The following is a 15722-nucleotide window of genomic DNA, read 5'->3' as shown; positions in this document are numbered from 1 at the left end:
TGATTGAGTGGTGCGATATTCCTGCTTCCACAAAATACTAATTAAGGGGTTCGATATACCTGCTTCTACAAAATACTGATTAAGGGGTTTGATATACCTGCTTCCACAAAATACTGATTATGGGTTTTAATGCCTGCTTCCACCAAATATTGATTGAGGCCTGCGATATACCTGCTTCCACAAAATACTGATTAAGGGGTTTGATATACCTGCTTCCACAAAATATTGATTGAGGGGTGCGATATACCTGCTTTAACAAAATACTCATTAAGGGGATTGATATACCTCCTTCCACCAAATATTGATTGAGGCCTGCGATATACCTGTTTCCATCAAATATTGATTGAGGCCTATGATATACCTGCTTCCACAAAATACTGATTAAGGGGTTTGATATGCCTGCTTCCACCAAATATTGATTGAGGCCTGCGATATACCTGTTTCCAAAAAATACTGATTAAGGGGTTTGATATACCTGCTTCCACAAAATACTGATTGAGGGCTGCGATATACCTGCTTCCACAAAATACTAATTAAGGGGTTCCATACACCTGTTTCTACTAAATATTGATTGAGGCCTGCGATATACCTGTTTCCAAAAAATACTGATTAAGGGGTTTGATATACCTGCTTCCACAAAATACTGATTGAGGGCTGCGATATACCTGCTTCCACAAAATACTGATTAAGGGGTTCCATACACCTGTTTCCACCTAATATTGATTGAGGCCTGAGATATACCGACTTCCACAAAATACTGATTAAGGGGTTTCATATAACTGCTTCTACAAAATACTGATTAAGGGGTTTTTATATAACTGCTTTCACAAAATACTGATCAAGGGGTTCTATATAACTGTTTCTACCAAATATTGATTCAAGGGTGCGATATACCTGCTTCCACAAACTACTGATTAAGGGGTTTGATATACCTGTTACTACCAAATATTGATTGAGGCCTGCGAAATACGAGCTTCCACAAAATACTGATTAAGGGATTTTAAATGCCTGCTTCCACAAAATACTGATTTAGGGCTGCGATATAACTGCACCCGCAAAATACTGATTAAGGGGTTCGATATACCTGTTTCTATCAAATATTGATTGAGGCCTATGATATACCTGCTTGCACAAAATACTGATTGAGGGGTTTGATATGCCTGCTTCCACCAAATATTGATTGAGGCCTGCGATAAACCTTCTTCCACAAAATACTGATTAAGGGGTTTGATATACCTGCTTCCACAAAATACTAATTAAGGGGTTTGATATACCTGCTTCTGTAAAATACTGATTAAGGGGTTTGATATACCTGCTTCCACCAAATATTGATTGAGGCCTACATTATACCTGCTTCCACAAAATAGCTATTAAGGGGTTAAATATACCTGTTTCCATCAAATATTGATTGAGGGGTGCGATATACCTGCTTCCACAAAATATTGATTAAGGGTTTTGATATACCTGCTTCCACCAAACATTGATTGAGGCCTGCGATATACCTGCTTCCACCAAATACTGATTAAGGAGTTTTAATGTCTGCTTCCACCAAATATTGATTGAGGCCTGCGATATACCTGCTTCCACAAAATACTGATTAAGGGGTTTGATATACCTGCTTCCACCAAATACTGATTGAGGCCTGCGATATACCTGCTTCCACAAAATATTGATTAAGGGGTTTGATATACCTGTTTCTACAAAATACTAATTAAGGGGATTAATATACCTCCTTCCACCAAATATTGATTGAGGCCTGCGATATACCTGTTTCCATCAAATATTGATTGAGGCCTATGATATACCTGCTTCCAGAAAATTCTGATTAAGGGGTTTGATATGTCTGCTTCCACTAAATAATGATTGAGGCCTGCGATATACCTGTTTCCAAAAAATACTGATTAAGGGGTTCGATATACCTGCTTCCACAAAATACTGATAGAGGGGTTCCATACACCTGTTTCTACTAAATATTGATTGAGGCTTGCGATATACCTGCTTCCACAAAATACTGATTAAGTGCCTCGATATACCTGTTTCAACAAATTTTGATTGAGGGGTGCAATATACCTGCTTCCACAAAATAGTGATTATGGGTTTTGATATACCTGCTTCCACAAAATACTGATTGAGGGCTGCGATATACCTGCTTCCACAAAATACTGATTAAGGGGTTCGATATACCTGTTTTTACCAAATATTGATTTAGGACTGCAATATACCTGCTTCCACAAAATAGTGATTATGGGTTTTGATATACCAGTTTTCACCAAATATTGATTGAGGGGTGCGATATACCTGCTTTAACAAAATACTGATTAAGGGGTTTGATATACCTGCTTCCACCAAATATTGATTAAGGCCTGCAATATACTGGCTTCCACAAATTACTGATTTATGGGGTTCGATATATCTGTTTATACCAAATCTTGATTGGGGGGTGCGATATACCTTCTTCCACAAAATACTGATTAAGGGGTTTGATATACCTGCCTCCATAAAATACTGATTAAGGGGTTTGATATACCTGCTTCCACAAAATACTGATTGAGGGCTGCGATATACCTGCTTCCACAAAATACTGATTAAAGGGTTTGATATATCTGCTTCTACCAAATATTGATTGATGGCTGCGATATACCTGTTTCCACAAAATACTGATTAAGGGGTTCAATATACCTGTTTCCACCAAATATTGATTGAGTGGTGCGACATACCTGCTTCCACAAAATACTGATTAAGGGGTTTGATATAGCTGCTTCCACAAAATACTTATTGAGGGCTGCGATATACCTGCTTCCACAAAATACAGATGAAGGGGTTCGAGATACCTATTTCCACCAAATATTGATTGAGGGGTGCGATATACCTGCTTTCACAAAATACTGATTAAGGGGTTTGATATACCTGCTTCCACCAAATATTGATTGAGGTCTGCGATATACCTGCTTCCACAAAATTCTGATTAAGGGGTTTGATATACCTGTTTCCATCAAATATTGATTGAGGCCTATGATATACCTGCTTCCACAAAATACTGATTAAGGGGTTTGATATGCCTGCTTCATCCAAATATTGATTGAGGGCTGTGATATTCCTGCTTCCACAAAATATTGATTAAGGGGTCAGATATACCTGTTTCTACCAAATATTGATTGAGGCCTGCGATATACCTGCTTACACAAAATACAAATGAAGGGGTTCGATATACCTGTTTCCACCAAATATTAATTGAGGGGTGCGATATACCTGCTTCCACAAAATACTGATTAAGAGGTTTGATATACCTGCTTCCACCAAATATTGATTGAGGCCTGCGATATACCTGCTTCCACAAAATTCTGATTAAGGGAATTGATATACCTGTTTCCATCAAATATTGATTGAGGCCTATGATATACCTGCTTTCACAAAATACTGATTAAGGGGTTTGATATGCCTGCTTCCACCAAATATTGATTGAGGCCTGCGATATTCCTGCTTCCACAAAATACTGATTAAGGGGTTTGATATACCTGCTTCCACAAAATACTGATTAAGGGGTTTGATATACCTTCTTTCACAAAATAATGATTAATGAGTTTGATATGCCTGCCTCCACCAATTATTGATTGAGGCCTGCGATTTACCTGTTTCCAGAAAATGCTGATTAAGGGGTTTGATATACCTGTTTCCACCAAATGTTGATTGAGGCCTGCGATATACCTGCTTCCACAAAATACTTATTAAGGGGTTCGATATACATGTTTTCACCCAATTTTTTTTGAATCCTGCGATATTCCTGCTTCCACAAAATACTGATTAAGGGGTTTGATATATCTGCTTCCACCAAATATTGATTGATGTCTGCAATATACCTGATTCCACAAAATACTGATTAATGAGTTTGATATGCCTGCTTCCACCAATTATTGATTGAGGCCTGCGATATACCTGTTTCCATAAAATGCTGATTAAGGGGTATTGAATGGTGCGATATACCTGCTTCCCCAAAATACTGATTAAGGAGTTTGATATACCTCCTTCCACAAAATACTGATTAAAGGGTTTGATATACCTGCTTCCACAAAATACTTATTGAAGGCTACGATATACCTGCTTCCAAAAATACAGATTAAGTGGTTTGATATACATGCTTCCACAAAATACTGATTGAGGGTTGCAATATACCTGCTTCCACAAAATACTGATTAAGGGGTTTGATATTCCTCCTTCCACAAAATACTGATTAAGGGGTTCGATATACCTGTTTCCATCAAATATTAATTGAGGCCTGCGATATACTGGCTTCCACAAAATACTGATTAAGGGGTTTCATATAACTGCTTCTACAAAATACTGATTAAGGGTTTTATATATAACTGCTTCCACAAAATACTGATCAAGGGGTTCTATATAACTGTTTCTACCAAATATTGATTGAAGGGTGCGATATACCTGCTTCCACAAACTATTAATTAAGGGGTTTTATATACCTGTTTCTACCAAATATTGATTGAGGCCTGCGAAATACGTGCTTCCACAAAATACTGATTAAGGGATTTTAAATACCTGCTTCCACAAAATACTGATTTAGGGCTGTGATATAAATGCTTCCACAAAATACAGATTAAGGGGTTCGATTTACCTGTTTCCATGAAATATTGATTGAGGCCTATGATATACCTGCTTCCACAAAATACTGATTAAGGGGTTTGATATGCCTGCTTCCACCAAATATTTTTTTTTTTTAAATATACTTTTTATTAAAATAGAAATATCAATTCCAGATTAACGAAGTACATACAGTTGTCCAAACATTGTTTAGCATGACATAGCGTATGGTTACAACAACCGATTAAATGTCAATTTACATTTATGCAATACTTAGTGACCTATATCAGTTTTACATATCAAACAGAAGCGTACAAAACTTGTCACCTAAATGTCACATTCTTTTATGTTACAGACAACCATTTTGCAGATCATTATGAAGATATATCCATCCATTTTTTAAATTTTTCCCTCTTTGACCCTAAACTAAAACTTAAACTCCCCCCCCCCCCTCCAACTTCTTCAGGTCCACTGTATATACCTATATCTCTTCTAATGTAATATTTATTACGTCGCTTATTCCTCCCTAGTCTACTTGCATCTTCCCTAGGGTGTTCTGTAGCTTCCTTTTCAAGTACCACTCTGAGCCTGTGAATGGATACATCGTTTCTAGTATTTCAGCACTGCTTAATGCGACTTTTATAAATGGTTCCCATCTGGTGAAGAAAACCTCCACCCATTTTCCCTTGAGATGTTCTGCTTCTGCTCTCTCAAGCAGAAAACAAGACTTAGGCTGAGTTCACACGGGCGAGATTTCCGCGCGGGTGCAATGCGGTAGGTGAACGTATTGCACCCGCACTGAATCCGGCACCATTCATTTCAATGGATCTGTGTACATGAGCGTTTTTTTTCACGCATCACTTCTGCAATGCTTTAAAATCGCAGCATGTTCTATATTCTGCGTTTGTAACGCAGGACAGGCCCCATAGAAGTGAATGGGGCTGCGTGAAAAACGCACTGCATCCGCAAGCAAGTGCGGGTGCGATGCGTTTTTCACTGATGGTTGCTAAGAGATGTTGTTTGTAAACCTTCAGTTTTTTATCACGCGCGTGAAAAACGCATCAAAACGCATTGCACCCGCGCGGAAAAAACTGAACAACTAAACGCAATCGCAGACAAAACTGACTGAACTTGCTTGCAAAATAGTGCGAGTTTCACTGAACGCACCCTGAACGCATCCTGAGCCAATCCGTCACGCCCGTGTGAACCCAGCCTTAGTTTGTGTGAAAACTTCTTCCATTGATGGAGTTGTAGCTTGAAGCCAATTCTTGAAAAGACATCTTTTAGCTGCTAACAGCAACAAGTGCACCAATGGAATTACCCTTTGCCCCCCGGGTGCCACCTGGAACAGCAACAACTCCGGTGTCATTGGAATTTTTATTTTCAGGTAAAACTTAATTTGAGAAACAATCTCAGTCCAGAATTTGTTAGTCTCTTTACAAGACCAAACCCCATGAAATAGGTCTGTACCATTTTCGTGACATTTTGGACATGCAGTGATCCTGTCCATTTGGGACACCCGAGGAGCAAAACGAAAACCATAGATAGCTTTATGTGCCATCCTAAAATATGTCTCTCTCCATCCCTCATTTGGTGTCACCTTCCTAACTACCTCCCAGCCTTTTAGAATAGTTTGTTTTATGTCTATCAATGGGAATTCCTTTTTCCATTGTGAGAATATTTTCTCCGCCACTTGCCTCTGTTTCATATCTCTTAAGCCTCCATATAGCTCCGCCATTGATTTTTTCCTAACTCCCTGCCCAATGAGTAAATCAAAATCTTTCAGGCCCATTTCCCTGTTTAAGTTTATAGCCCTTTTAGTTAAGAAATCTTTAATTTGTGTATATGCCAACGGATGTTGATTACGCAGCGTTGGGAATCTCGCAGCAAATTCCTCCTGATTGAGGTATCTTCCCATTTGTACCTCCCATAGGTCCCCTATTTTGCCTATCCCTAGCTCCCTCCATTTCTGAAAATGTTTAGCTTCATTTCCTGCCGGGAATTCTGGATGGCCCCACAAACTCATGTACCTGGATACATTAAATGGCAGGGAATATAGCTTACGAATTTCTTTCCAACTCGCCACTGTGTCTTTCAACAAAAGGCTCCCTTTGATCTCGGCCGGCAGGGCACTGAATTTAGTATGTAACAAAGCTGTTAGCGACCAGGGTGCTACCAAATGTATCTCCAGCTTGGTGTTAGTATAAAACTGTGTGCCAAATACCCAGTCCAAGCTATGCCTTAGAAGCCCCGCCAGATTATATGCTCTTATGTCTGGAAAGTTTAACCCCCCTAAATTTTTTGGTAGCTGCAATTTTGCCAGCGAGATTCTACATTTTTTCCCTCTCCACAGGAATGTTCTAAACGCTTTTTCTAGGGTTTCTATATCTTTATGCTTTAGTAGTATGGGTATTGTTTGTATGGGATAAAGAAGTTGTGCTACACTTATCATCTTCAGCAGCTGACATCTCCCACCCATGGACAATGGCAGCAATGCCCACCTTTCAATATCTGCAAGAATCTTTTTGATTAATGGTGGATAGTTCAAATAGTATAGGGATTCCGGTGTATTCCCTACATGTATTCCCAAGTATTTGATCGAGAAGCTAGCTACCTGTAGGGGAAATCTAAGTACCTTCGATTTAGCCAACTTCGCTTGGGGACCTATGAACAATATTTCTGACTTATCTGTATTTACTTTAAATCCCGAAAACGAGCCGAACGCCTCCAGCGTTTCCAGTAAATTGCCTATGTCTCTATGCGGATTTTCCAAAAATACTAATAGGTCGTCGGCAAAGAGTGCATGCTTAATTACCTTTTTCCCAAGCTTCCCAATTTTGATCCCCTCCAATTTAGTATCCTTCTCAATCTTTCTCGACAAAGGCTCTAATGCCAAATTAAAAAGGAGGGGAGATAATGGGCATCCCTGCCTTGTGCCCCTTCCCAATTGTATGGGACTAGATAAAAATCCTGGTGTAGCCACCCTAGCCTGAGGACTGGAATAAATGCCCCTCAAAAAACTCCTAAACGGTCCCTCAAAACCCATTTCATCTAACACCTCTCCCATCCATCCCCAGTCCACGTTATCAAACGCTTTTTCTGCATCTATGGATATAATGGCTGGGAATGAATGGGAGGATGGCCTAAGCTTCACTTCATCCAGCGCCAATAACACTTTTCTTACGTTCATCACTGCCGATCTTCCTTGAACAAAGCCCACCTGAGCAGATGAAATCAATCTGGGTAATAGTCCCGAGAGCCTGTCAGGTAGTATCTTAGAGATAATTTTTAAATCGACATTGATGAGGGAGATCGGCCTGTATGAGGCTGGGTCTAGGGGGTCCCTGCCAGGCTTCGGTAGGACCATAATGTGAGCTGTGTTAGTTAGTGCCGGGACTGGATTTCCCTTCATATAGCCTAAGTAAATCTGGGAGAGGATTGGTGCTGTGTCTTGGGCTATGATTTTATAAAATTCCCCACTAAACCCATCCGGTCCTGGCGCCTTCTCTAGGGGTACATTTTTTATATATGTGACTATTGTTTCTACAGAAATTGGAGCATTTAGCATTTCTTTTTCTTCTATTGTTAGTTTAGACAAGCGGACGTCTTTTAACCATTTCCTCCCTTCTTGAATCTGGGGCGGGTTTGCTGTATATAGGTCACCATAGAAACCTTCCAATATTTTATTTATTTCGCCTCGGTGTGAGGTCTTTATCCCATTTTTCCCCTTAAGGGAGTGAATCGTGGAAACCATCCTACGCCCCTTTGCCAGTCTCGCTAGAAGTCTGCCTGCCTTATTACCATAACGGTACAGATGAGCCTCCCATCTTGTTGTTGCATAGCTGTCCCATTTTTTAAGCCAAGCCTCATATTCTGATTTAGCATTTTGCCAAGATTCCCGCGAAACATTAGTGAGTGTGGTTTGAAACAGGGTATAGGCCCTTCTAAGGTTGTTACTCAGCTGGCTTAGCTTCTCTTTTATCTTTTTATGTTTGCCAAACATGTATGCCATAATTCGTCCCCTGATTACTGCTTTCCCCGCGTCCCACAATGTTTGATGGCTTTCTATGTTCCTGTTCTCTTGCTCGTACTCTAACCACCAGCCTCTCAGGAAGCTAGTAAATTCCTCATTTTTATATAAAGCTGATGGGAACCTCCATAAGAAGTCGGTTCCTAGAGGGAATCTCCCTCCTCAAGATGACAGACACCGGCGAATGGTCCGATATTACCATGTCTTCTATGTGTGGATCTGATAAGTGCCGTGATTCTGATTTATCACACAATATATAATCTAATCTCGACCACGACTGATGAGCGTGCGAGTAGTGCGTGTATTCCCGTCCCTCAGGATTTCGGGCCCTCCACATGTCCATCATTCCTGCGTCCTCAATGAATTGTGCTAACCTAACATCAGCAGATTTTTATTTTTTTCCCTCTTTCTCAGGACCTCTCCTTCTATCCTCCTTTTCATCTAGCACCGCGTTCATATCTCCTGCTACTATCTTCATTTTTATTAATTCGGCCGAAACATCTCTGGTGAGTGCGTTAAAAAAACCTCGGTCATACTCATTAGGCCCGTAAACGTTATAAATACTAATAGTTTTTTCGCCATCTGCTAGATTTAGCCTGGAGATTCTACCTTGTTGGTCATGTGTGTGACCTATTACTTTATATGGGAGTCCCCTTTTTAACAGTGTAATCACTCCCGCTTTCTTACCTATGGCTCCTGATCCATATACCTCTCCCACCCATAACTTTTTCATTCGATCTAGCTCTTCTTCTGGAAGATGAGTTTCTTGCAATAAGGCAATATCTGCCCCCATTTTTTTTAAAAACTTCAAAATCATCCTACGCTTTTTCGGCGACCGAAGCCCCTTAACATTCCAGGAGACAATTTTGATGTGGCTATCCATTAGAATTTCTTTCCTTGGTTAATTGCCTTTGTAGACCTGTGTTAATGAACTGGATCCCTCCCTTCCCTAAAACTAACATCTCAAAATGCATAACCCATGTAACACTCCAGGGTAAATCAGAACCCTTGCTTAACTTTCCCATCAGCATTCAAGCTTTGGCCTCACTTTTTTCCAACAAAAGTGAAAAGGAAAAGAAAACTCCTTCTTGCGTTCCCCTTGACACCTATGCGATCTAAGTATACATCAACCTTAATAGCGTGTGTCACCTTTAACAGTAAAATGACAATTCGATTAACAGCCTCAGAACTAGTCACAACCATATGCACAGACAGTTCCTGAAAATGCAAGTCATTATGTTAGATAAACAACACTTGTACCAACAATCGGTATACTTATCATGACTTCACATGTATAGATAGTCTATCAACTGATTAGTCCGCAGCCATTTCTCCTCGGGACATTTTCTTCACCGCACCGGACCCTTGCCATGGCTGATTTCTGTCTTCTCTTGACGTTGCCTGATCCACGTCGTGGTAAGCAATCGCTGGTACTGACCGTCTATTTGTGAATACTCCTTGAAGCGCGTTTTCTGCCTCCTCCGGATCTGTATAAGATTCCATCTTATTGTTAGGGAAGAAAACCCTCAGCGTTGCGGGATATAGCAGAGAGAATCTTGTTTGATTCTTGAATAGCGCGGAACATATTGGAGCAAAGGCCCTTCTTCTTTTGGATACTTCCGCCGAGAAATCTCCGAAAAGTAGTACCCGATGTCCTCTTATTTCAATGGCCTTTCCAGCTTGCTTGAACGCCCTTAATATGGCGGCTTTGTCGGCATAATTTAGGTATTTGGCAATCACCTGTCTTGACCTGATTTTAGATTTTGGCACATTTATATTTTTTGCGCTTCTCTCTAGCACCTGCTGTGGGTTATAAGGGCCTATCCTGTGTGCCCTTTCGACCTTGCAATCAGCACCTATGCCTAGTGCCTCTGGTATTTCTTTAGCACATATTATTTCTAAGTCTTTCGCCATTATCATTTCCGGGAGGCCTATTATCCGCAGGTTGCTCCTACGGGAGCGGTTTTCTAAGTCATCCACTTTGTCCCATAGATTGGCATTCTCCCTCAGGGCTCTCTTAAGTTGTTTGCGTACCTCTTCATATTCCCCCTCCATCTCAGCCATTCTTGTTTCCAGCGACTCCAGCCTCGAGTCATGTTGTACCACCTCCGCTTTCAACTCATTAAAGGAGGCTACCACTGTGGCTGTTAAAGCTTCCTGTAAATCAGGTGCGATTCTTGCCGCTACTTCTATCGCTAAGAATTTGTAGTCTATGACTAACTTCTCCTCTGTGGCAATAAATGACTCACTGGCTCCTTCACTTTCCTTTCGGTCCGGCTGCGACATCTCCGGAGCTTCGTCCTCAGGTGACAGCGCCATCTTTATCTCGGTTGGCGCCTTTCCAGGCTTTGCTGTGTTCTTTTTAGATTTGCTCCCCATTTGCACCACGTATCGGTCCATCCACTAGGACTGTATTCAAGTCGGCCCACTCTCACCCACTCCGTGCCTTTTTTTTAAGTTGTTTACAGGGGATTTATATGGGAATCTGTGTCCTCTGGTGCGGAGCTCTCAGTTCGCGCTTCTCACCATGCTGGCGCCGGAACCGGAAGCCTCCACCAAATATTGATTGAGGCCTGCGATATACCTTCTTCCACAAAATACTGATTAAGGGGTTTGATATGCCTGCTTCCACCAAATATTGATTGAGGCCTGCGATAAACCTTCTTCCACAAAATGCTGATTAAGGGGTTTGATATACCTGCTTCCGCAAAAAACTAATTAAGGGGCTTGATATACCTGCTTCTGCATAATACTGATTAATGGGTTTGATATACCTGTTTCCACCAAATGTTGATTGAGGCCTGCGATATAGCTGCTTCCACAAAATACTGATTAAGGGGTTCGATATACCTGTTTTCACCAAATTTTGATTGAGTCCTGCGATATACCTGCTTCCACAAAATACTGATTAAGGGGTTTGATATATCTGCTTCTACCAAATATTGATTGATGGCTGCGATATACCTGTTTCCACAAAATACTGATTAAGGGGTTCGATATACCTGTTTCTATCAAATATTGACTGCGGCCAGCGATATACCTGCTTACACAAAATACCGATTAAGGGGTTCAATATACCTGTTTCCACCAAATATTGATTGAGTGGTGCGACATACCTGCTTCCACAAAATACTGATTAAGGGGTTTGATATAGCTGCTTCCACAAAATACTTATTGAGGGCTGCGATATACCTGTTTCCACAAAATAATGATTATGGGGTTTAATATACCTATTTCTACCAAATATTGATTGAGGCCTGCGAAATACCTGCTTATACAAAATACAGATGAAGGGGTTCGATATACCTATTTCGACCAAATATTGATTGAGGGGTGCGATATACCTGCTTCCACAAAATACTGATTAAGGGGTTTGATATACCTGCTTCCACCAAATATTGATTGAGGTCTGCGATATACCTGCTTCCACAAAATTCTGATTAAGGGGTTTGATATACCTGTTTCCATCAAATATTGATTGAGGCCTATGATATACCTGCTTCCACAAAATACTGATTAAGGGGTTTGATATGCCTGCTTCATCCAAATATTGATTGAGGGCTGCGATATTCCTGCTTCCACAAAATATTGATTAAGGGGTCCGATATACCTGTTTCCACCAAATATTAATTTAGGGGTGCGATATACCTGCTTCCACAAAATACTGATTAAGAGGTTTGATATACCTGCTTCTACCAAATATTAATTGAGGCCTGCGATATACCTGCTTCCACAAAATTCTGATTAAGGGGTTTGATATACCTGTTTCCATCAAATATTGATTGAGGCCTATGATATACCTGCTTTCACAAAATACTGATTAAGGGGTTTGATATGCCTGCTTCCACAAAATACTGATTAAGGGGTTTGATATACCTGCTTCCACAAAATACTGATTAAGGGGTTTGATATACCTGCTTTCACAAAATACTGATTAATGAGTTTGATATGCCTGCCTCCACCAATTATTGATTGAGGCCTGCGATATTCCTGCTTCCACAAAATACTGATTAAGGGGTTTGATATACCTGCTTCCACAAAATACTGATTAAGGGGTTTGATATACCTGCTTTCACAAAATACTGATTAATGAGTTTGATATGCCTGCCTCCACCAATTATTGATTGAGGCCTGCGATTTACCTGTTTCCAGAAAATGCTGATTAAGGGGTTTGATATACCTGTTTCCACCAAATATTGATTGAGGCCTGCGATATAACTGCTTCCACAAAATACTTATTAAGGGGTTCGATATACATGTTTTCACCAATTTTTTTTGAATCCTGCGATATTCCTGCTTCCACAAAATACTGATTAAGGGGTTTGATATATCTGCTTCCACCAAATATTGATTGATGTCTGCAATATACCTGATTCTACAAAATACTGATTAATGAGTTTGATATGCCTGCTTCCACCAATTATTGATTGAGGCCTGCGATATACCTGTTTCCATAAAATGCTGATTAAGGGGTATTGAATGGTGCGATATACCTGCTTCCCCAAAATACTGATTAAGGAGTTTGATATACCTCCTTCCACAAAATACTGATTAAGGGGTTTGATATACCTGCTTCCACAAAATACTTATTGAAGGCTACGATATACCTGCTTCCAAAAATACAGATTAAGTGGTTTGATATACCTGCTTCCACAAAATACTGATTGAGGGCTGCAATATACCTGCTTCCACAAAATACTGATTAAGGGGTTTGATATTCCTCCTTCCACAAAATACTGATTAAAGGGTTCGATATACCTGTTTCCACCAAATATTAATTGAGGCCTGCGATATACTGGCTTCCACAAAATACTGATTAAGGGGTTTCATATAACTGCTTCTACAAAATACTGATTAAGGGTTTTATATATAACTGCTTCCACAAAATACTGATCAAGGGGTTCTATATAACTGTTTCTACCAAATATTGATTGAAGGGTGCGATATACCTGCTTCCACAAACTACTAATTAAGGGGTTTTATATACCTGCTTCTACCAAATATTGATTGAGGCCTGCGAAATACGTGCTTCCACAAAATACTGATTAAGGGATTTTAAATACCTGCTTCCACAAAATACTGATTTAGGGCTGTGATATAAATGCTTCCACAAAATACAGATTAAGGGGTTCGATTTACCTGTTTCCATGAAATATTGATTGAGGCCTATGATTTACCTGCTTCCACAAAATACTGATTAAGGGGTTTGATATGCCTGCTTCCACCAAATATTGATTGAGGCCTGCGATATACCTTCTTCCACAAAATACTGATTATAGGGTTTTATATACTTGCTTCCGCAAAAAACTAATTAAGGGGTTTGATATACCTGCTTCTGCATAATACTGATTAATGGGTTTGATATACCTACTTCCACCAAATATTGATTGAGGCCTGCGATATACCTGCTTCCACAAAATACTGATTAAGGGGTTCGATATACCTGTTTTCACCAAATTTTGATGGAGTCCTGCGATATACCTGCTTCCACAAAATACTGATTAAGGGGTTTGATATATCTGCTTCCACCAAATATTGATTGATGTCTGCAATATACCTGCTTCCACAAAATACTGATTAAGGAGTTTGATATACCTGTTTCCACCAAATATTGATTGAGGCCTGCGATATACCGGATTCCACAAAATACTGATTAAGGGGTTTCATATAACTGTTTCCACAAAATACTGATTAAGGGTTTTGTATATAACTTCTACCACAAAATACTGATTAAGGGTTTCTATATACTGTAACTGTTTCTACCAAATATTTATTGAGGGGTGCAATATACCTGCTTCCACAAAATAGTGATTATGGGGTTTGATATACCTGCTTCCACAAAATACTGATTGAGGGCTGCGATATACCTGCTTCCACAAAATACTGATTAAGGGGTTTGATATGCCTGCTTTCACCAAATATTGATTGAGGCCTGCGATATACATGTCACGCCCATGGTTATGGTCGTGACTGCTTGGGAGCCACATGCAGTTGCCCGCGGTCTGGGTGTTGTGTCAACCGCAGCTGGGGGCACTTAGTTGTTTGCCTCAAGTGCGGTTGCCGCGGACAACAGGTATACGTGCGGTTGCCTTTGGTTTGGTGTGTCTGTTTGTGTTCACTTTCCTTGTTTGGTGTGCACTGTGTCATTTCCCTTCACTGGTGGCTGTCCTTGGCAGCGTGTGGTGTGTTACATGTGGTGGCAGTGTCTCGGCCTTCTGGCTGTTTCCCAAGACATAGTTGCCACGCATGTCGTTGCCTGCGGTTACAGCTGCAGTGTAAGGTTTGTTTGGACATTTCTCCTTTAAGTGGCAGTCTTTCAGTGCCTGGTGTAGGAAGGGTTAACTTCCTTCTTTGTGTGTGTACACTGGGTGTGTCTGTGTGTGGGTGTGGCCACTTTGGGCTATAAAGCCTCAGTAATGACCTGTAGTCTGAGGGGTACTCCAGCCTTGTTTGTAAGCTGGAGTCATCCTCCTGGTTATTACCATCTGTCAATGAGGGCCACCTTTGTGGTCATAAGTTTTTACGTGATGTCAAATGTTTATATGTGATGTTAACTTGAGGTTGTTTTCCTTTCATGTTTAATGCAGCTATGGATCTGGGTTCCTGTGTGTGTATGTGTGTTTGCTGTGTCCATTTATTTATAGTGTGGACATCAGCTGTGAGCACGGGATCCAGTCAGCAAGGCTGTGGCAGGTAGGTGTGAACTAGTGTAGTTCTCCTGCCATATCCATAGGCTGTTCTTGTTCCTATCCCCTTGCAGCTTGGCCACTTTAGACTCCTGTTTCTCCACGTCCAGGAGGAACGGGCTGTCTACTCAGCTCCTAGCTCAGGGATCTGCGGAGGGTTAGTAGGGATCCGAGGTTCCGGAGCATGAGCCCTCCTACCATCATGGTCGGCTCATGCAGCTAGGAGTCTGGGTCAGATTAGGGATGCGATAGGAGGTGACCTGCTCCCTAATTCTGTGGTCCTGGCCAAGTAGCGACCTACCATCTCCTGGCATCGAACGGGTGAGGGTTTCCCCCATCCTCAGCCGTGACAATACATTCTTCCACAAAATACTGATTAAGGGGTTTGATATACCTGCTTCCGCAAAATACTG

General features: G+C 40.7%; 1 long non-coding RNA gene across 1 annotated transcript; it reads right to left on the bottom strand.

The window, feature by feature from the left end:
* Nucleotides 1-2297: 2297 nt before the first annotated feature.
* On the bottom strand, nt 2298-14169 carry LOC121003773. Its single transcript, XR_005779603.1, has 3 exons — nt 14105-14169; nt 3136-3173; nt 2298-2336 (listed from the first exon to the last, which is right to left on the bottom strand). It is a non-coding gene; the product is annotated as an uncharacterized LOC121003773 (long non-coding RNA).
* Between the last annotated feature and the right edge of the window lie 1553 nt (nt 14170-15722).

Source organism: Bufo bufo, chromosome 6, assembly GCF_905171765.1.
Source record: "Bufo bufo chromosome 6, aBufBuf1.1, whole genome shotgun sequence".
Taxonomy (NCBI): Eukaryota; Metazoa; Chordata; class Amphibia; order Anura; family Bufonidae; genus Bufo; species Bufo bufo.
The sequence above is the reverse complement of the archived record's forward strand: the minus strand, read 5'-3'. Positions and strand labels throughout refer to the sequence as shown.